Source organism: Mesitornis unicolor, unplaced genomic scaffold, assembly GCF_000695765.1.
Source record: "Mesitornis unicolor isolate BGI_N332 unplaced genomic scaffold, ASM69576v1 scaffold47141, whole genome shotgun sequence".
Lineage (NCBI taxonomy): Eukaryota > Metazoa > Chordata > Aves > Mesitornithiformes > Mesitornithidae > Mesitornis > Mesitornis unicolor.
Window position 1 is genome coordinate 43109 of NW_010165418.1, and position 21554 is coordinate 64662.

Genomic DNA, 21554 nt, shown 5'->3' on the forward strand with positions numbered 1-21554 from the left:
CCCAGCTGAATTGCCTCTGTGCTGCTGACCCGCCACAGATTTGGCAAGGCTGGGGATTTGCTGTAGCAGAAATACTTGGGGTGTTTTTGCCATCTTACAGCAGGCGGTGCCGGAGCGCGTACGGGAACACCAACATGTGGCATTCTGGCACGTGAATATCATTCCTTAGGACCATTAGTCATCCGCGCAATGTCTAATGACATCACTCTGGAAGGAAATAGAACAAGAGAAAAATCAATGGACAGTAGATACCTACCTATTATGAACTATAATTGTGCATTTACCAGTCTGCCAAGCTATAAATCTAGTAGTTTAAAACCCATTTTAGCATACATTCATATATGTTAGGAGGCTATTAACACAGGGTTGAATTATAGCAAACAGGCTTCTAAGCAGAGTCAGGATATGTATTTTTTTAAATAATTATAGCATCCAGCACTGTAGTTAAGGCTCTGAAGGGTTTTGTATTCCACCAGCTTTTATCCCTAACCAATCACAATGAATAAATCGTCTCAGATTGCAACTTTCCATCCCCAAACTCCTTCTTTGTAGCAAGTACTGATCATGGGGGGCAATCTGCAAGTCCCTCATTAGGAAAAACTAGGAAATAATTACTGTATGGGGTTAGGGCCAGACTCAGTTCTCACTGAAATGATTGCAAGCCCTTTCGCTGCTTTTATTTTGTGTTGGATTAAAACACAATTCTGAACACAAAACAGAGAGGTTAGAAAAGCCAGAATTAGGCCTCCAGAAATGCTTGGAAGACTGTTTGCCTTGGCCAAGAGGCAGCATTAATAATTCAGGCTGATGGAGGAAAGTGCCACTGTAAATGGCAGATCACACACCAATAGATTATTAACAATTGTGCAAATACTTCTGCTGTGGTAGCTCAGGAAAAAACCCTTCCTCTCATAGCAGTGGTCTGTCATGCAAGGCATCCCTAATAGGTTTTGTATGAGCAAATAATAATGATTTTTGGTAGAAAAAAAAATCAGTTTTTAAAGCACTAATTATGATGAGGGATTCATGGGAAATGGGTTTTAAAACACCAGAAAGGCTTACTAATGATAGAGAACAGATACCCATGGAAATCAGTACAATACCAGCCAGAAAAGAAAGATGAGGAGTAGTAGTGCAGGAAAACTCAACTTTAAGTTTAATGTTGTATCCCTCATTCATCCACTTGAGTCTACCATAAATACCAAAGAGCTTTCGACAGCGTATAGAAAGTGCTGCTTATGTGCACAGCTCTTGATTCTTATGGAACAGGTCGACTTGGGTTCAGCTCCCATAAAACATAAGTTGCAATCCCTTAATGTGTTAGTACTGATAATTATGGGGAAATACAAAACTGTGCTCTTCCTTTTCCCTCAGACTGCAGCCCATAGTCACCATCTTCAAAATCTCTTAAACAAAAAATGCACACTCTAGATAGTCTTCTGCCAAAATGGCATGGTTTTTTCCCTGGATCACATAATAAATTACTTTAACTCAGAACAAAGGTAATTTAGCATTAATTTTACTTTTTTGGCTTCTGCAAAACAGTAACCTCTGACTTAATCAATTTTGATTAAAAATTCCTAAAAATTATAAAGGAACTCCAAAAGTTCAAGCTGATTTCAGTACAATTCTTTCACACATTAAAAAAAGAAAAATCTGCATTCATTGATTTTGCCAGTGGTATCAGTTCTCCCAGCTGCTCCTGAAAAGGTGGTAATCAATGGTCTCACAGTCGGATGAAATTACTTCAAAAACGCTATTATGCTTTTAAAGACATCTATGATAACACACACATGTGAAGCTTATCAATTAATGACAGAAACAAAAGAATATCTCATAAATATGTGAATAAGAAGGAAGAAGTGGAGAAGAAATAACTGAAGTTTAAGCAGATGTTGCTCCGGTCCTTCAGGGGAGGGTGTACTAATTAGAGTGTTACACTGGGTGTCACAAAAGCAGATATTTGTACAAAACTTAATATTTATCTTTACTGCAGCATTCCTTTTATGTAGGGTAGAAAAAGAGGAGACAATTTAGTATAAATGTCACTGCTGCTGGAGGTAAGTAGCTTGTTTTTTGTGACACTCATTTTAATTTTCTGTTATTACATGATCTTTCCCTTCGCACTGCGGGACTTTGCGCACAGCCTCCCTGCACACCCAGCCTCTTCCTCCCAAACACTTATCATAGATTAATGATGTGGTGCAGGGCCTATGGCTGACAACATGTGCATGAACTCAGTTTCCACATGGTTAGCCAGAATATGAATGCTTGCTTTTGGGGCCAACCATTTAGCGGCAATAAATATTTACTTGCACTATGTGAATTCCTAAGGTCATTTTGCAGCTCTAGCAGTTGCATTGCTGAGTAAGTTTTTCTCTTATGGATGCTTCTTTGTGAAAGACATCATCTAGTTTTAAAGTTTTACTTTATTTGCTAAAATGTAGTGGGAAGAGTTGCTAATTGGGCATGTTGATCCCCCCCAGTGCCAGCATTTTTTTAAATCCAACCAAACTTTTTCAGAAGCCTAAATAAATGTGTAGGAGCCTAACTTTAGGCATCTGTTTTTAAAACTTCCGGTGCATTTCCTAATAGTTCTCATTGCCTTTTTCCCAAAAGTGAATTCCACACCAAACCTTTTCATAGGTTTTCGGTTCCTGACTCAAGCATGAAAATCTCCAAGCTTGCTCCAGCATCTGCTCATATCAGCAACCGTATCTGCATCCTGGTGAGGTGGCACCTCTGCTATTGTGCCATGTCAAGACTGTTTCACAGCTGTAAGATATTTGGAAAGTACAACTGATATTTTTGTAATACACCAGGCTTCAGTCCTCATGTCTATTTACTCTCTTTCCAAAGCATGCTCAGAACAAACCACAACAAGCATTATCTCGGGAGCCAGTTTTAGCAGCTGGGAGACTGATTCTGCAGGACCTGGAGGCATCAGAGAACCTAAACACTGTAGGATGGAGCAAAATGCCAAAAATGGAGCTGGGAGTGGAGGGAGAAATATCTTCTGTAAATAGGCAGTAGAAAGGACTTATGCAAACCTTGGCTTGTGCCCTCCTATTATTGAACTGCTCCCGACATTAGAGTTTTATAATTTCGTAAGCACAGAACTAAATAGCTTGATCCAAATCCCACTGAAAGACTCCTGTTGACTCCAGTGGCCCTTAGATTAGCCCTAGAAACTAAGAGACGGCAAATTCTTGGGATATAAGCAGCATCACCTCCAGCATGCAGGCATTCCCAGCTTGTGGGATACGACTGCCATTCTTGAGTTACTCAAATTAGAAAATAAGCATACCAATGTGATATATAATATTTCCAGTAGATAAAAAATACAAATTCCAACTTACTCCAGTCTTTTCCAGTTGCCAAGCTGGGAAATGGTTTTATATTTTCCTCTAACTCCCCCAAACAGATTCCAATCCTTTCTATATTTTCTACGAAGCCCTTAAGCGCAGGTCAATTTTTAACAAGCTCTCAACTTTTTGGCACCTTCTGTTCCTTTTCAGATCATTTTGATATTTTAGCTATTTCCTGGCCTGCTTTCAGTGGTGGTGTGCAGGTTTCCATATTCTGAGTTGCAAATAATTACGTTCCATGGTCCCAGAGTCATCTTCCACATTCCAGTCAGGATGAGATGGGCCAAATAATTTCCTGTTTTCTAAATATAAATGATAAATGCCCATATTTGACATAGCTTTCAGTAGTTTTCTTGCTGGAAACTTTCCTGATGCTTCTGTCAGTGCATGATATATAAGGTGCCGCTTTTTGTTCTGTGAATATCTCCACCTTCTGCTTCAATGGACAGCATCTTTTTTTATAATTTTTTTAATTCTAGAGAGTCAAAATGGTTTGCCAGTTGGAGGATTTAATATCCTAATAGAAGGCAGGAAACAAGTAAAGCTATGTGACAGAGCAGACACTGCTTGCAGTCTAAGCCTGGTGAAGGACAATAATTACCACTCCACAGGGAATGATTAGGCCCACTGAAGCTTGAGTGATTACGCTTCCCTTTGCTGACCCTATAATCAGACCTGTATCTCTAAAGTTATGTGCAATTTTTAGAAGACAAAATATTATGGAAAGCACAAGTGGTTTTCACATAACATATGCATAATCAGGCAAGTTCAGAGGCAAAATAGTCAAGAGCAGATATCTGCTGTAGAGGCTTCTTAATATTATATGTGTATTATTCAATTGCTACTATCTGTGCAATAACCCCTAAATAATTAGTAGGATGAAAAGAAGGAGAGTAATGGAATAGGACAGAGCAGCAGCCAATGCTAATACAAAGTCATTATTTACCAGCAGCAACACAGGTTGCATGGGTTTTTCTCATGAAGTATGTCCAAAAGAAGAGAATGGCGCTGTCTTAGGCAGTGGTCTTGCCAAAATATTTAACAAATGTTAAGGTTTCTCACTAGCTGTCAGTGTAGTGAACAGACCAAAGCACACTAATAAGGATGAGAAAAGTAATCAAAATAGCATCTCAGCTTACAAGAAACCATAAGACAGGCCAGCTTCTTCTCAGCGTCTTTTGTTCCTGTAATATCAATTATTTGTTCAACAACATAAGATAAGAATTTAGAACACAATTGTTCAGGGGAAGTCAAAATGTTCCCATTCACCAATTTCTTTAGTCAATTCATTGAGGGAAAAGCATAGCCCACATTGCAGATAAACTCCATTGCGTTTACCGCTTGCCCTTACCTCACTTCCTTCTGACAACAAATCTAGGGTGAGCAGATAAGATTATAACCCATCTGCTCCATTTTAGAGTGACAGGTGTATACCTTTCCAAAGCCAAAATGCAAAAGCTCTCACTCAGCTCAAAGGCTGGCAGGTCTATGTTTATGTTAACTCTTCCCCCCCACTCCCCGCCTCAAGGATATAGAGAGCATTTTAGCTGCCCTGTAAACTGCTAGTTTTTAACCCTAAAAGAGTGCAATGAGATAAAGATGAAAGCATACAAGGCATTGAACGCACTTGGAGGATAAGTCAGTCGATTATCTGTAACATCAGAACGGGCTCTACACAGCCTGTAAGTGGCATCCTCCAGCCTTTTGGTACTTGCTTGAAACAACACTGAAATCATGATCTTAGATTATCCCATTAGTCTGCAAGTCTGGGCTCAAATACTCCTCTGTCAGGATTAGAAGAGTTGGTAGGGAACATAATATTTGGGCAATTTAAATGACTTGACAAGTTAGACATGGATGGGGGTGTACATTTCAGATTGGGATGCTGTTGCCAGTATTTCTACTGACTCTGGAGAGACTCAGATCATGGCTTTCAACCCCAATTTCTGAGAGATCTTCCAGCAAATAATCACATTCTCTAGTCTCAGTTAAAGAAGTGTAGGAAGGTAGTCAAGAAGCATTTGTCTCATGTCTTTCCTCAGGACCTTAGCAATAGCCAGAGAAAATGAGGAAGGAAATCTATCTGGATTAAAAAATCTTAGAGAAAGAAAACCTGTTAAGATGAAAAAATCTTAGCTCTGTTTAGGTGAGGAACAAATTGCGCTACTGTTTCATTCTTTTTTTTGCCATTAATTCTGTTATCATGTTGCTGGCAGTGTTTCTCCTTTCAACCTGCTTGCCATATGTGCATATGCTTTCTGTGCTACTAATTGCTTCTTTTTGACAGTATCATCTATACGTGCACACCATATTGCCATTTTTATCACTCTAAGCCTATTAATGGCCAGAGTTATAGTTCCCAAAGGAATTAATATTAACTAGCTCTCTAAATATTGTTCATGTCTTTCAAAAACTCCTGTCTTTTAGAGCCTGACTCTGGTTGTGTGTAATTGGGCTGCTGTATTTCATCCTCTGGGGCCTGGAGTCTTAACTTTTGAAAGTGTAGCTCAACAAAATTTATGAGAGTAATATTAATACCCAGGAAAGGCAAAAACTTAGGAAAAGTAAACAACTCTTTGGTCGTAGCTGTTTGCTTACCTAGGGTCAAAATCTGCCCTCAGATATACATGTGCAAGTTAAGCAGGTCCCATACATACAGATTTCTGTGGAAAGAATTTGGCCTTAGATGACTTCAGAGGTTTCTTTGTCAGTCCCATTTCCCAGAGAACACTAAACACTCCTACGTGTATATACCAAGTTATACTTTTCTGCTAGAAAGAAAACATTTGTAAGGAGATACTCATTTACCAGTGCTCAGAGAACGTGACAGAATTTTGACTAGGAATTTTATACCCCTAGTTAGGCTTAAAAAAATAAATGCTATTAACATGCCACTCAGCAAACTGTCCCCACACTGCTGGGAACCATGCAAGGCAGATAACAAATGTGCAGCAAATGAGAACAGTGATGTGATTCACTGGAATTCCTAACAAGATACCCACTCTTAAGAATAAATAACACTCCATGAAATTCGGAGCAGGGGAATACCAGCTAGCAGATGACTGTGTTCCCCATGGAAGAAACATGAAATCAATATAATCAAAGTATTATAACCCAATTTCATCATATACCTCTGTACTGGGAGAAGAGGAGAGGGATTTAAGATGTTATACTTGACATTGTGGTCCCTGACGGTGAATGTAGAAGAGTATAGCACATTGGATTGGCTTGACAAACCCCAACTTGGGGCACCTAGGAGGGTCTGGAGGAGGTAGGCCACTTTTCTCAGAGGAGTAGATGACTCCTACATAGCTACCAGAAGGCTATCGCTGGAGGCAGATGCTTAATAATTAGACGTTGAAGACGTCAGTGCTGCAGCACCTAAATCCTTCTGTGAAGCTGAGTTTACGTCAAAGACCAACCGGAGGCCTTTTGCAATTTTTAACCTCTTTTTCATTGAATGGTTTGAGTTGGAAGGGATCTTTAAAGGTTATCTAGTCTGAGCCCTCTGCAACTGCTTTTAATCAACATAAATGTCAATTTTCTAGGAAGCCTGTGAGCAGGCCTGGGTTGGCATCAAGATCTCAATCTCTCTCCTCAAGCACACAGTGTTTCACTCCATGTCCCACCTTTTCTGAGTGGGATTGGAAAGCTGGACTAACACTGGGATGTTTAAATTTAATCTAGACAGGATGCAAGTGGTATAAGCAAGCCAAAGCATTTTGAGGACTATCAACTCCAGGAGCTAAAGCATTTATTTGCATTCCCCTACTCTCCCAATTAACAGTTGTTTTTCCTCTCTTTTTCTGACCAGGAGATGAGTCTCCTCAGGGGCCCCACTCAACAGAAGACAACTGGAAGACAATTTTCAGGAGTTATGTCACACAGTAACATAGCTTATCATGAGAGCAAAGAAGCAGTTTACGAAGGGAAAGAAGGCCTCTCATAGCCCAATTACGGTAATGGTCCTTAACACCATTACAAGGTGTGCCAATACTAACTTTGTTCCGCTAATTGGTCAATGTCTTTCATTAAATACCAGGTTTCATTATTTTGTTTGAAGTCTTTCTGAAGAAAGGGATGACTGGAGGAAAGGAAGGGTGACACAAAGTTTCACTGTAATTTTTCTTTCCATTCGCGAGGATACTACAAATTTCTTGAGTCTTTGAAACACAAATAGGACAAAACTCATCTCAAAACAGCAGCAAGGCTAAAAGTAGCTATTTTAGATGAACTGATGTCTTGACCAACATTGAATTTTGTTGGTTTTTTGTTTATGAGAAAAAACCCCAAAACAGATAGGAAAGCTTTGCACATACAATTACAGATCCCTAAGAGACAAACCAGGAACCTGAAGTGAGCATGTGCCTTGCTGGTTTGAGCTGTTGTTAGGAAGGCATGCTGAAAGAAGAATCAAATGGAAATTATTGTCCTCTGATGTAGCAGTGTTCAAATGTGAAACAGTCATCTTGATTGATCTGGTTTATATGTATACAAGAATGATTTTGCATGTAAATATGGGAGCAAAAGAGCTGAGTAGGACAAACTGGCACTGAAAAATAAAACTAGAAATATTGGTGAGAGGACTTGACTCTGGCTTGTCACAGCCTGATGAAAATTTTGTGAGAAAAGCTCAAAATCCACTGTTGTCAATACCTATTCAAGCCCAAGATTGAATCAACCTCAGTTAACCTGAACCTGCGCTACCCCATCCAGCGTTGGAGCCTGATCTGAATGGCAACTGCTCAGCCCATCTCCTGTCCCAGGTCTATGTCAGAGAATGAAATTTCAGCCGCGTTTTGATGCTGAAGAAGTTGGTATGGGTCTACTTGGGTGTGTGGTCTGGCCGATGTGCAGGCTGCTCACTTTCATCCATGCTGAACCTTTCACTTGACTTTTGACCTTTCACTTGGCACTGTCCTGTCATTTCCTTGGTTTCACAAATTTTAGCCTCTCACTTGACCTGTGAACTGTGACCTTTCACTTGACCTCTGATCTCATAAATTCTGGAAGCTCATACACGTAATCGTGGAACAAATAAACAAAGCAGTCGCGAGACACTGCTGCTGAATGAAGTCCAAGGGGCCAGGGAGCAGGAGCCCAGCCCCAGCATCCCGCCTCACCCCATGGACATATCCCTTTGTTCCAGTCGGGACTGACGTCTAATCAGTTTGAAGCGCATTGTACTCTGCTGCGACCATACATCAGCACTGGTGTGTTGTGTTGTCGCAGTGGAAAGGAATCCATAGACTCCAACTTTGCTATGAACAAAACATACAACTCAGCAGATCCTCATCCACAACTGCGTGCAAATTAATCATTACCTCTGAAGTCCTGAGAGGGTCTTATAAAATAAAATCACCAAAATGAGTAGAAGGCTATCGCCGAAGACATTAGTTGCTCACCATGAGAGGAATCAAACAAACCTTCCCTGAGCCCTTTTTCCCTTCCTTGTCAATGCTAATCCTTAAGGCTTCAGATGCAAAGCAACGTTCAGCCTTCAACTCAACATGACAGCATATGATAAGGAAACTGACGGTAAGTCAGCTGGGTGAGATAATGTTCTCAGCTGTGAAGAGGTCTGATTTTACTGAATCCATAGCAGGGTTTGCACACTGGATGGCAGAAACAGCGGCAAAGATTACAGTCAAAGGAAGTTAACTTTTTGCAAAATAAATAAATTTCACATAAGAAGCCAAGCAAAGGTGACATCTCACAGCTAGTTAAAGTTTTACATAAGGGTAATGTCTTCAGATAAACTTAAAGCACATACATCTTCATGCATAAGTAACCTAAAAGTATGCAGATATTTTAATAGTCATTTGTCTTGTCTCACACTCCCAATTCTTTTCAGCAATCCTTAGTTGGAAAACACAGACATTGTATGCACAACTTGTAACACTGCTAACCCAGAGCAGCCCCCAAACTACGTATTTTCTCCTCCTCCTCTTGGTAAAGGAAAATGAAGACAGAAGAAAGCTGTAAAAAAGATTCAAGGACATGCCCATAGCTGATGCCTTGAAAGCAAAGCAGCTTCTCTTTGGTACTGCACAGACCTAAAACTGGAGAAAGGGGCAAAAGCAGCTCCTATGTAGAGTGTAATTGTACATGAGTAGGAAGCAAGGTGACATGGGAGATAGACAGAAGCAGTGTCAACCTGCCAAGCCATCGCAGAGGAGATGTCTAACAAAAACTTGCTAGGGGACCACTGATTTACTCTGACACATAATGTAATGAACCAGTGCATGCTGCCACTTTACTTGAATTCACTGTGATTTTACACTTTGGAAGCAAGCTATTCTAAATTCACGGGAAGAAGGACTATGCAGAGAAAGCCACTGGATAGAGATGATGGTCAAATCTTTCTGTTCCTTCAGTTACAGTAAAAGATTTCAAAGTTTAAATTGAAGTTTTGCATGTCATGTGGAACAAAGGTCTTTTTGCACAAAAGATGAAGAGTACGTGAAGAGTTTTCGTGTGACTTTCTAATATAAAATCACTTTGCAAAGTAATAAAGTATGTATGTTGTGTTTCCAGCAATGCGGTCTTTTCTTCATTAGTCTCTTTAGGGAAACCTCAAGACTTTTTTTGTTTGTTCAGGAAGATTGTCAGATCCAGTGAGGTTTTTCTCACTTACAAAAGCTTTTAGTATAAGTATACTGCACACTTGATTCTGCAAGTGAATGCTGAAGACTACACAACACGTGTGTTCATTCCAGGTCTTCTCTTACATGATTTTCAGTTATCTTCCAGTTTATCTGGAAATGTCAAGAAGTTACTGGAAGGAAAAGGCAAGTGGTATGGGTTGAAGGAAGATTATTAATGGACATTTCTATAGGGCAATCTTCCCACCGTGCTTGTTAAATGCTTTCATTAGTGATTTTATCACAGAAAGTAGGGGTGTGTAAACAAAAAGGGGAGAAATTGTTTGACATTTAATAATACAAATAGCAAGTTATCTGTTACAAACCTGAAACTCGTCCTTCACCCTTTAGGACTGAGAAAGGCTCATGGAGTCGTGATTAGGGATGACTACATGGTATCAATGTGGCACACCTTGATAGGGGCCAAAGTGTATTTTGGATGAATTAAGCCAAGAGATTAATCGCTCTGTTACACAACACATTGCTGGGATCTCAGGGACGCTACGCGCAATTGAGTCACTCACGTTGAATAAAATTCAGGCTGAAACAGGTTCACAATAGGGCTACTTGGACAGACCATCCATGAGAGTGCATCAAAGGAGCGTGGATTGTTTAGTTTAGGAAAACAGGAGAACCAGGCAATTCTTACCCAGTTCTGCTTCCCACCAGCCTCAGTGGGAATAAAGGCTGTTGGTTTCCTGACATTACTGGAGGTTTTGTCCTAGAATACAATGGGAGCTGAATCAGACCTTGAAGAAGAAAAACAGAATTGGACCCAGAGGAGTCAGGCTTGGGAAAGCCCCAGCATGTTCTGGTTTGAATTGAGCGGGGCTATAAAAGGCCAATAAAACTCATATTGAAATATAAGCTAAAAGAAGTGCATATCACTGAATTAGGTTGACCGAGACAATTAACTGAGTTTAAGTGCTGGACACATAATTTTTAAACATGCTTTATTTGGCTTAAATAAGTCTATGTTGTTTTCTCATGATTAAACTTGATTGTTAAAAATCAACTTGCCTATAGAAATGGAGTAATGAAGAGCCGAAGCAACTTTTTCCCAAGCTTTGGATTCAGAAGCTATTCCATTATGGTGTCAAAAGACTGGGATACTGTTTTCTGCCTCTAATTTCAGTAACCGGCTTAGCAGTGTTTTACTGTCTATACATTTATCAAGCAGAAAGTAAATTATTTTGTTAGACATGTCATTCTATTTCCAAGATAAATCTCAGCAGTTAACTTTTATGGAAACCAAGACAAGAGTTCAAGGAGGCTCCTTTAAAGCCTGTAAGCACCCAACTCCTGTTTGCCTTTTTAAAACTTTCTGAATATGCTCAAAATCTACTTTCATCCAAAAACAAATAAAGCACCATTGGCTGGTCCTCCAATGCACAGAGCAATTAGAATCTAACAGCTATGATACACATCTGAATTCCTCTTGCTCCCAGTATTTAAAAGAAAGAATTAGTTCTTGTGGCATAAACGCTCTCGCACATCTCTTGCAGCTCAACTATGAAGATGTTACATTCAGATCCTCTGCAGTGGTATTTCATGTAGAATGGACAATTACAGCTTTTAGACACAGTACACAAAGCCACAGTTCGGTTGAACATTGGGAAGCCAGCAATTGAAACCTAATGGGAATGTTAGTTGGCAGAAAGAAACCATGAGTTTTAGCAAATACAGCCATTTTCTTACACTCCACTAAGGTAATGGGGCTGTCCTTATGAGGGAGGTGGACACTAATTGCACAGCTATCAGCAAAAGAAGGCAGATGACTTCCTGATGTATGAACAGTTGCAGGAGTGGGCTAGATGTCTGGGTGCCCAGGGAGCAGCCAAAACGCAGATAAATTCTTGATTCAATTCAAGCAGAAATATCTGACTTTGAAAACACTGAGTATATTTTTTATAGCAAGCAGGAACACAAAGTGATTTGAGCAACCTGGTCTAGTGGGAGATGTCCCTGCCCATAGCAAGGGAGTTGGAACTGGATGGTCTTTAAGGACCCTTTCAGCCCAAACCATCCTGTGATTTTATGATGGTTCTATGATTCAACTAGGGAAGTGATGTCATTCAAGGCTATTTCCTGGGACAATCTGAGTACACAGATACCTAAGAGTTTTTTATCATCTGCGGTGCTTTTACCTCCACTTTCCCCTCCGATTAGAGCTCCAGCTGAAAGCAGAGCCATACAGGAGGCAGTGAGATCCTGGGCACGGGTGTGCAGATGCAATGAAGCATCCACAGTGCAGGGACCAGCCTGGATGCTGGGGTAGGCATGCACATGAATCCCACTCATGGTGGGTAGGTCACACAAGCCATCATTCACTCATGGCACGTGGGATTTGGAGCCAACCACACATCCTCTAAGCAGTCCCAGCGTGGGACCCCTGTTCACCGGGTCCCATTCATCACACACTGGCTCTGCTCTCAGGCTCCCTGTGTAAGCCTGGTCCCCACAAGCCCAGCCCTGGCTACAGCACTGACATGAAGTACAAATCAGTTAATGAAACTGCAGCATTTTTTTGTATGTAGACCTGGACTATTTCAGACACAAGCAACATGAGCAGTCACAGGTGTTGCACTAAATAAAGTAATAGAAAGTGTCTCCATTGTAACAGTGGAAGCTCTGTTTCAAAACCTCTCTCTGCTTTTTATTAATAGTTGGATTCCTTTCTATCAGCAGTCACAACTGCATTTACCTTATTTTTCAGCAAAAATGTTTTGCTAAGAAAAGATCTACTAAAAATTACTACTGCTTTTTGGTCAGTTTGTAGTTGAGCAAGCTTTCAATCTTTTCACAGAAGGGGAGAACATAAACTTGTGATTCAGAAAAGAGAGGAAACCAGAGGTTACAAAGGTTGGGAGGCCAAGTAGTATGAAACAGACCCCCTCCGTCAAGTAAAAAACTTGGCAGGATAACTAGAAACAGACCAACCCTAAATCCAAGGGTTCATGAGCAGTAACATAATTAGCTGGAATAAAACTAATATTCTAGTGTTAAGTTTCACCTCAACACAGAGCAGTAGTTATTAGGGAGAGACTGGTGAGAATGAGAAAAGATGTGTTTCATTTAAGAAATTTACACCGAGTGGGAAAGCACATGCAGGGCTATTTCCTAAAAAGCCCATTTGGATGCTACGAGTGAGTGCGGTCGCATCGGCTGCCCCGCTCCGAGGTGGATACGTTTATCGGCTTTGCCTGAAGTGTCTGGTAAAGCCCAGTCCACCAAAATCCTGAAACATTTGTTCCTGGGAAAAGAACCACAAATACATTGGAAAAAATGTTGAACAGGAAATGTTTGACCACTGCTACATCACAAGATATCAAAAGAATTTCACATTGGCTACATCCTTTGCTGGGGGAGGTAGGGTGTGCTCAGCTCAAAAATAAGATGGCCCCAGAGGCCTGACCAAAACCCCCCCAAAAAAACTGAGGTTTCAGCAACCATAAACACATTTTCTGTTTTCCTTAATTAGTGAAACAGCAACAAAACCTTCGATGACAACGCACACGGCAAATATCAGCACTGAGAGAGGAGATAAACAACATTAGCAATCTGCGCATAGCGCGCAGGAAATTCCATCCATCTGATGAGCTGTCGGCTTAATGAGCAGCCTTTCACATGTCAGCGGCCAGCAAAAGCCTATTTTCTCTTTTACAGATTTCCTGGAAAGGCAGGAGGAAAGGCAAGGCAGGGGCAAAGGAAAAGTAAGGCAAGGAAGGGAAGGCAAGGCTGCCCTCAAACACAGCAGAAGACTGCTTGGCACAGGAGTCAGCAGCAAACCTGTTGCTGTCTCAAGACAGGCGGGTGTGTGTCTGCCTCTCGAGACATAAAGCACTACAAATTCCTAGCTGCTTGCAGCCTTGTCGCAGCCTCGCCTCGGGCAAGCCGCGTATGGTTTCTTTTTGAACAAGCTATCTTTTAACACTCGCAACCGGGCTGATTTAACAGAAAGAGAGCGTCTCAATTTTTGTGAGCGACGTCCCCCCTAGACTCTACCCAAACAAAGCTACTAATGTGTGGTCATTTTCTTGGCAGCGCGGCTGCGTGCTGATAACACCGCTGCCTGCTATTCTCCCAGGAGCTGGGCTGCTGGAAGACTGCTCCCTACCTCATCCCCTGATGCTTCTGATGCGGGTGATCCTCCGACTGCACGGCGCCAACCACAACATGCTACCCACCGTGAGAGAGCAGGACACAGGCTGCTCTAGTCAGGAGTTATCGTCTATCATACTGATTGACGAAACCAAGAGTGAGCAGAAAAAATAAACACGAACAGAGGCTGCAGTGTATGGGGCAGTCAGCTGGGAGTTTTAGTATTTGGCCTTGGTGATCCTACTCTCATGGTAGGTTATCTTTTCCTTGTGCTATCATTTATCATAACTTTGAGGGCCAGAGGGAGAAACAAACCTACAATTTTTCTATTGGTTACATTCATTAAACTCTTCTTTTTTTAGCACCACTTCCTTTGCCCCTAATAACAATCCCACCCCCTCGATCTGTATTCCCTAAAGAACAGTGAAATCAAACCTAAGTACAGTCCTCCCCTTTTACTCCTATTACAGCAATAGACCATTGCAAGCAATTAACCTCTGTTATTCCATCAGACCCGGGACTCAGCCGCACGCTCACCCGGCAGTGCCTCCTCACAGCCGGCATTAACTCCTCGCTCAGCTCCCTCCATCCCGGCCCCCAACCGTTATTTGGGCATAGATGTTGGTTTTGTCACAACCGTCTCCTTTTTAAATAACGCCAGTTGACTTTTGCAGGCGCAGCCCAAGTTCTGTGTTGGGCTTTGACAGCCACCATAAAGCACTCCCTGAAGTGTCAGTAACAAAGATGATTTGTACGGGGCTTGCAGTCGTCCCCTCTTCTAATAGCTTTCTCATTCCAGCCCAGAAACACCGAGCAGAGAGCAGCTGCTTAAAGCTGATACAAGCATTTCTTCTCTCAGCAGGCCATTCTTGCATAACCATTTATTTTGCAGAGTTTTAAAGTGCCTGAAGGATTTAATTATATACATAGACAACCCCTATAAACTCTATTCTAGGCTTTTTATTGACTTTTGTGCCGGGCAGCTCTTAGGCATTTCAATTAAGTGTTTTTATAAGAAAAGCAACAATATAGTAAAAGAAATATATTCTTTATAGATAGTTCCAAACAGTTTGTGCCGATCGAATAAAGTTTATTTAATTGACGAGGATTTAGAATATCTTACACTACAGCTTGGAATACTCGTCTGTTTGGACCACAGATCTGTCTAAAAGGGCCTGCCAGGACCTTCCCCACCAGGGGAAAACAGCTTGGATCTGATTACTTAATCCTAATAATGTGTTGTGAAACTTTAGGAGACTACCTGTCATTTAGCGGCATGGTCAAAATTGAAGTGGTAAATAGCTGAGAGACAAAGTTTGGCTTTGTCTCGGTCAGGGCTTTAGGGAGCCCAGAGTGGGACAGAAGAAACGTTCCCAAATTTTCCGGAAAGGGCAACTTCACCTCCATCTACTTTCTAAACTATTTACAAAGGCTTCTGCAAACCTGCCTTCATTACAGCATAGAATATTTCAGTCCCAGCAGGTGGCCAACAGGAGAGCAGGCCTGTTTGCAAAATATGTAATACTTTTTTCATATACTTTAACCAGAAATGTGCACCTCAACAGCCCTCCTAACCCTTCTAATTTCCCTTCCTCCTCTTAATCTGCTCTGCGAGCCATGAGCATGCATTAAAATCGCTCTAAAACATTTCGCCCAGAGGCAATGTAATTCTGCAACAAGCAACCAACATTTCACAGCTCTGGAGTAATAGATTAATTTGAACCTAATGTTGCCCGTCGTTTACTGCTCCAAATGTCCTGGTGTAGACATAGCCCCGAGGCGCAGCGCTGTGGCATGCGCGGCTCCTGGAACCAAAGCTACAGTTGGCTTCACATCTGTGCATCACATTTGCCATGTGCCTCATTATCCCGCACCCCACTGTGCCTACCTGTCCCAATCAGCTTCTCCGCCACAGGCTATCCAATTTTTTTTCCCCAACTAAGGATCTTTGTTCTCCTTCTCACTTACTAAATTTTTGCGAGACCTCTGCACCCGAGCAGTGGGGATTCTGCGCATGTGAACCTCCGAGCTTCTCTAGGTTCTTAATTCTCCATTAGGAACAGGAAAATTACAACATTAAGTCTCCGACATGTCACTGCATAAATTGTACCATTTGCAGAATCTAATATAAAGTTGGTGACTAAGCACATAAGCATGTAATAAAGAACTGAGTTGTTTGTTTTGACTTTAACAAGTTCGGTCTGCATCAATTATCTGTAAGTAAAGAGAGAGTAATTTTCAATTCCAGATAAAAACCCTTGTCACAGAAAGAAAAGATTATTACATCCAAAATCAAAACCAACTGTTCCCAAAAGTTTAAAGAGCCAGCCTTTTAAAAGTCATTGATACATGAAAAAAGTACATATATTTGTGTGTTCATATGAAATAAAATCAACTTTTAACAGCAAAGTGTGCCTGTTTTAGCATTTAAAGCTCTGTATTTAATTCTCTATTTATAGCAACATGTGCAAAAAAGGCACAGTGCCTTTATCTCAAGCCACTGCAGAGTAAAGAAGAGAAAGTAAAATGCGCTCTGGAGCAGGAGCAGGGAATTATCTCAAACCAAACATATCAGTCTCTGAAGCCCAACAGCTCATCACTGCATTAAAAGGTTACATTGTTTTTCCTTCAGTGTACGAAGCACTTGAGTTTGCTTTAAGTTTGATATCCTTTGGACTTATTTCAGTGAGGAGAACTTAAAAATGATTTTGGTCTGTCGGCAAAATGTTCATCCTCTTCAGAAGCTGCAGAGGGAACTGGAGCCTAATGGACATTATGGTCCGTTTCCTTCCAGCAGCATGAAGAGGCCTTGATACAGGTAAAAAACACATTTCTACCTACTTATAGCCCCTTCATGCTGGAAGGGAACCTGACACGACTGAAAGCCCTACATCCAAGTACTATTAAACAGAATAAACACTTGTGGCATGACTGAATTTCTCTTCCTATGAGATTCCCAAGCTCTTGCTGCAAACTTCTTCTAGCATCATTTTTAATAGCAATTTTTAGCTGCCCTTCCCTGCATAGCTGTCAATTCTGCCACCAGTCTTACCTGCTGCAGTTCATGAACTATATTAGATTTCTAAACACAATTCCAACACACACACACACACTCCTAGCACATTTCATTACATGCTTGAATTAATTTATTCTATATGGAATTTGTTACCTTTACAATAAAAAAAAAGTAACTATTCATTATTGAGAGCAGACAGATGGAACATGTTCAATTTAAGACATCAATAAGAAGGGAGGAGGGGGGGAAATCTTATAATCCGTGTGGCACAACCTATTCCATCTGGTACTTCCAACTTGTCTGCCAAGACTTTGTTCCTATATAAAAGTGAACGTTTCTCTTTAGAGGTAACAGAACATTCTTGGGCATTAAGACTCTGCATCTGATTTATAGATAACAAGCAACAATACACACGTAACATACAATATTTTGAACACCTAATCTGTTTCATAAGGTAAAGGTTCTGGGCTTGACCTAGGAGAAAACAAAACGAAACAAAACAGAAAACACACAAAAAGCACAAACTCCAGGAAATTGTGTTTATCTGAAAATGTTATCTAGGCAGTCAGAACAGAAGCTGCAGCTTTTGCTTTAATGAACCATGAAAGTGATTCAGCAAACTGTTTTGGTATCTTAAAAGCAAATATTAAGCAACATCAATACTAAATTATACAACAAAAAAATGTTAGCCATCTCTCAACAGGAAGAAAGCCCTTTTTAGCACATTTCTACTAACGTCCAGCATCTAGAAGATAATGCCAAAACTGCGAGGTTTTGGCATGTGTCAAAATCAATTTTAACAGCTGGTTTAAAGGCTACTCAATTAATTGCGATTTATTTCCAATGAATGTTAAGATAATGGAGCTAAAGCAATAATTTTTTGTAATAAACCTACATTCCAAGAGCATTTAATCAAATAGGTGAGCTTTTTTCCTGGTATCTTTTTGACAGAGCACTAAATGCACATTTTCCATATGCTTTATTTCCATTCTTGAAGTGTGTCCCCTAATTCCTGCGGTACTTTGCATTAAGCTGTCTCATTATACCGAAGACGTTATGTCACGTCTCTGTTTATGAGCACACTGGCCCTCAGCCCCAGCAATAACACCCAGCCACAAACACCCACTTCTGGCAACCTGCCTAATGATGAAAAATACTGTTTCAAACCAAAAACGAAGAGGAATTCAATTATGCACCTAAACCTTACAGGCACGGAGGAACAAGTTAATTTGGTATAATGATGTACCAAGGGTTCACATTTATCTTTTAAATCTTGGGGAGAGATTACATGGGTTCAGCTCGGCAGCCACGGAAATGACTGGTCACGTTGGAGGGCTGCTGGGTCTCACGTGGTTGCACTTGGTATGGAAAAGTAAAACAACGAGCATCTGCCTCGCGTATCCAATTACTACCTATCACCTACCGTATCTCTAGGACAGAAAGAAAAGTGTTTTTGTTGCTAATTTTATGGGATTTGGTTGCAAGTGTGTAATATTTGCTTTCTTTGAATAGCACTGCTTTTGTGTTTTAAGGAGAAAATTACCTGGAGAGCAATGCTTCCTCCATGCGTGGACTATGCAGGGACATGGTCTGTGCCAGCTGTAGGACCTCCAATCCCACCACAATCAGAGGGCTAAAACACTTCTAGTTGTGTAAAATTGGACTAGCTGTGATTATTTCAGTGAAGATCTTCAGGATTTATGTAAATATAAAAGAGTTCAGCCTCACAGGGGTTGCATGGGGTGCTGGTGAGAGAAGTGATCCCACCAAGGTGCTGAGACATGGTGGCTGGGCACTGAGGCCCTCACCCGATAGCATTCCGGCCCCACGCTGGCACCCTGGGGAGGTGGGTGGGAAGGATTCACAGGCAGAGGAGAAAAAGGCCAAGGAATAGTTGTTTGAAATAGGATCTTTGAAAAATAATAACATATTTATTTTTCTCTTTTGTCACAGCTTTTTCTTTTTCTTCTGACTTTTGGTCAGAATTTACTTTAAGGCCAAAAGTACCACACGATCGTTTTCCTTCACTAAAGTTATTGCATGGGGGAAGACATTTCACTCCTCCCAACATACGCAACTTGCAGATGATTAAAGCTGAGGCAGAATTAACGATTCTATTAACAAAACCCTATCTGTTATGGGGGGTGCGGGATCGAGAGCGTGCGGAGGGGCAGGAGGGCTGCGGCCCCACAGCCGCTCCCCTGGGTCAGGGCGTGCTGGGAGGGGAAATAAGCTACAGAGCAGACAATTTTCAGCTTGACTGGTTTTACTTTCTCTACCAGGCCTCACGAAAACAAACTGACAAAACAAAGGACACAAAATTAATGACCCATGCCTTCTGTCAATTGACTCTTAGTAACAGTGGCTAAATAAACTTAATTTTTTTTTTTTTTTTAATTTTTTTTTTTCTTTTGGACAAGAGCCGTGGTCAGGTTCATTTGAAAATTCTTCAAAGGCATCACTTGGTTTTCATTAATTTGTTAACTGTAGTTTCTGCTGCTGACTAACAAACAATGCAAGAGTTTATTCAAATTAAAAAAAAAAAAGTAAAGAAAGAAAACCCTCTTAGTCACTGCACGTGTTTTTCCAGTAATGTTCATAAATAATGGCATATCTGCATTCTGGGGAAAGACATGCTATTCAGGGTTTTGCCATACCCTCAAAACATTTTACCCTCTTGATTTCCTTTTGAAATGCCATTATTTATAAGGCTGAAGTTTCACTTGACAGCTCACCAGAAAGCAAAGTTACAACAAACCTTTTATTATTAAGGAACTCCATTATTTCTGAGCTGCTTTCACTCGCGTTTTCAGCAGAAGCATATTTTATGCCCTAATGAATACCATTTTAAAAATACTCATATCTAGATCCCTCTTGCACGTCCCCGTGTTTCCCAAACCTTGCTGCAGTCACGGTTTCCCTTTTTTATAACTCCTGGCACCTGGGGAGAAGGTGCCCAATGTTCCAGCCAGCAGCGTTCTCGTTCTTTAGCCCTGCATAGCTAAAGCGCTGCACAACTTTTTAAATATTTACCCCATTATATAAAAGTCCATTGAAGGGCACTTACATAAACGATAAGCGTTCATAGCAAACACTTTTAGAGAGCAGGAGCTGTGGTATGCAGAAGAGATAAGGCAATTTCCTGCAAATCCTTATTCACAGAACTAGTCCCTAATCAGGCAAATAGACTCCCTGATATCCATGGGATTTCTCACAGGCAGAATGGGGCTCTTAATGGGGCATTCTCAAAAATTCATGTCTCTTCCCACTGAAACCTATGAGACCTGCTGTTGATCTTAGTGGGAGGAAAAGCATCCCACTGTGCATGTCCTAACCAGCAATGTCTACATTGTACAACCCAGTATCCATCCCTCTAAATATTTAGTTACATGTGTATGTAGATTAACCCCATTACTCACCTAGAGACTCTTTTTGGTTTCTAAAATGCTATGCTCAGAAGTAATCCCTATGCAAAACAATTATCAGGTATCTCATGTGCTAAAGTATATCCAGCATAAAAGGGCCATATTGAGTCAAGGGAAATAAAGAGCATGAAGATGTCTCTTGCTGTGGAAGGAAACCTTATGAAAGAAAATAATATGTTACACAACATCATCAGAAAGTTTAAGATATCTGGTGTTGAAGCTAGAATCCTACAGCAGCCCTGTTCAGCTTTACGATAACCTGGTGAGAGACACATAAATATTAACCTGATTTTATAGGTGAGGAGAGCGAGCCGGGGCGGTGGCATGTCTCAGAGCTTCTGGTTCCAGCCACCAGCAGAGTCACTGCAGCAGTGACTGCACCAGGCTGGGGACAGGGCCAGCTTCCACACTGGGGTGAGGACCACAGCTCCTGCTGCTACCTTTGAACTTGAAATTGTATGCATGCACCAAAGAGATATGAGAACTGGGATTGCTAAAGGTCTATTTCCAGCCAGCCTAACCCACTATCTGCAAACTTCCTAGAAAGTTGCAAAATACGATAGCGCTGCTCATTTAGTGCTACTTTTCATGCTGTTTGTCAGCATTTCCATTACAAATCTTTTTAAGGAGTTTATAAGCCAGCCACAAAAAGCCACTTCAGAACGAAAGCTGGCGTACAGCTTCCCAGTCTGGGAGGGAGTGACTTTGTCAAACCTAACATAATGTGGGTTATCTCCCTGTATGTTCTTGCAAAGGAAAGAGCCTAGGAGGTCTGCAAAATAAGCAGGACCTTCTTCTTATATGGAGCTATATGTTCTTGTCCTGTTTTCTATAGCCTTAACATACAAGTTATAAATTGCTGAAGAAGGTGGTTGTTTTTTTTTTCTTAATTTAAAATATAAACACACACAAATTTGATCTCTCTCTGGATAATTTGGATGAGTTGGGAAAATTTTGCCAACCTCCCTCAGCTGTTGGTGACCATTACAGGGGGAAAAAC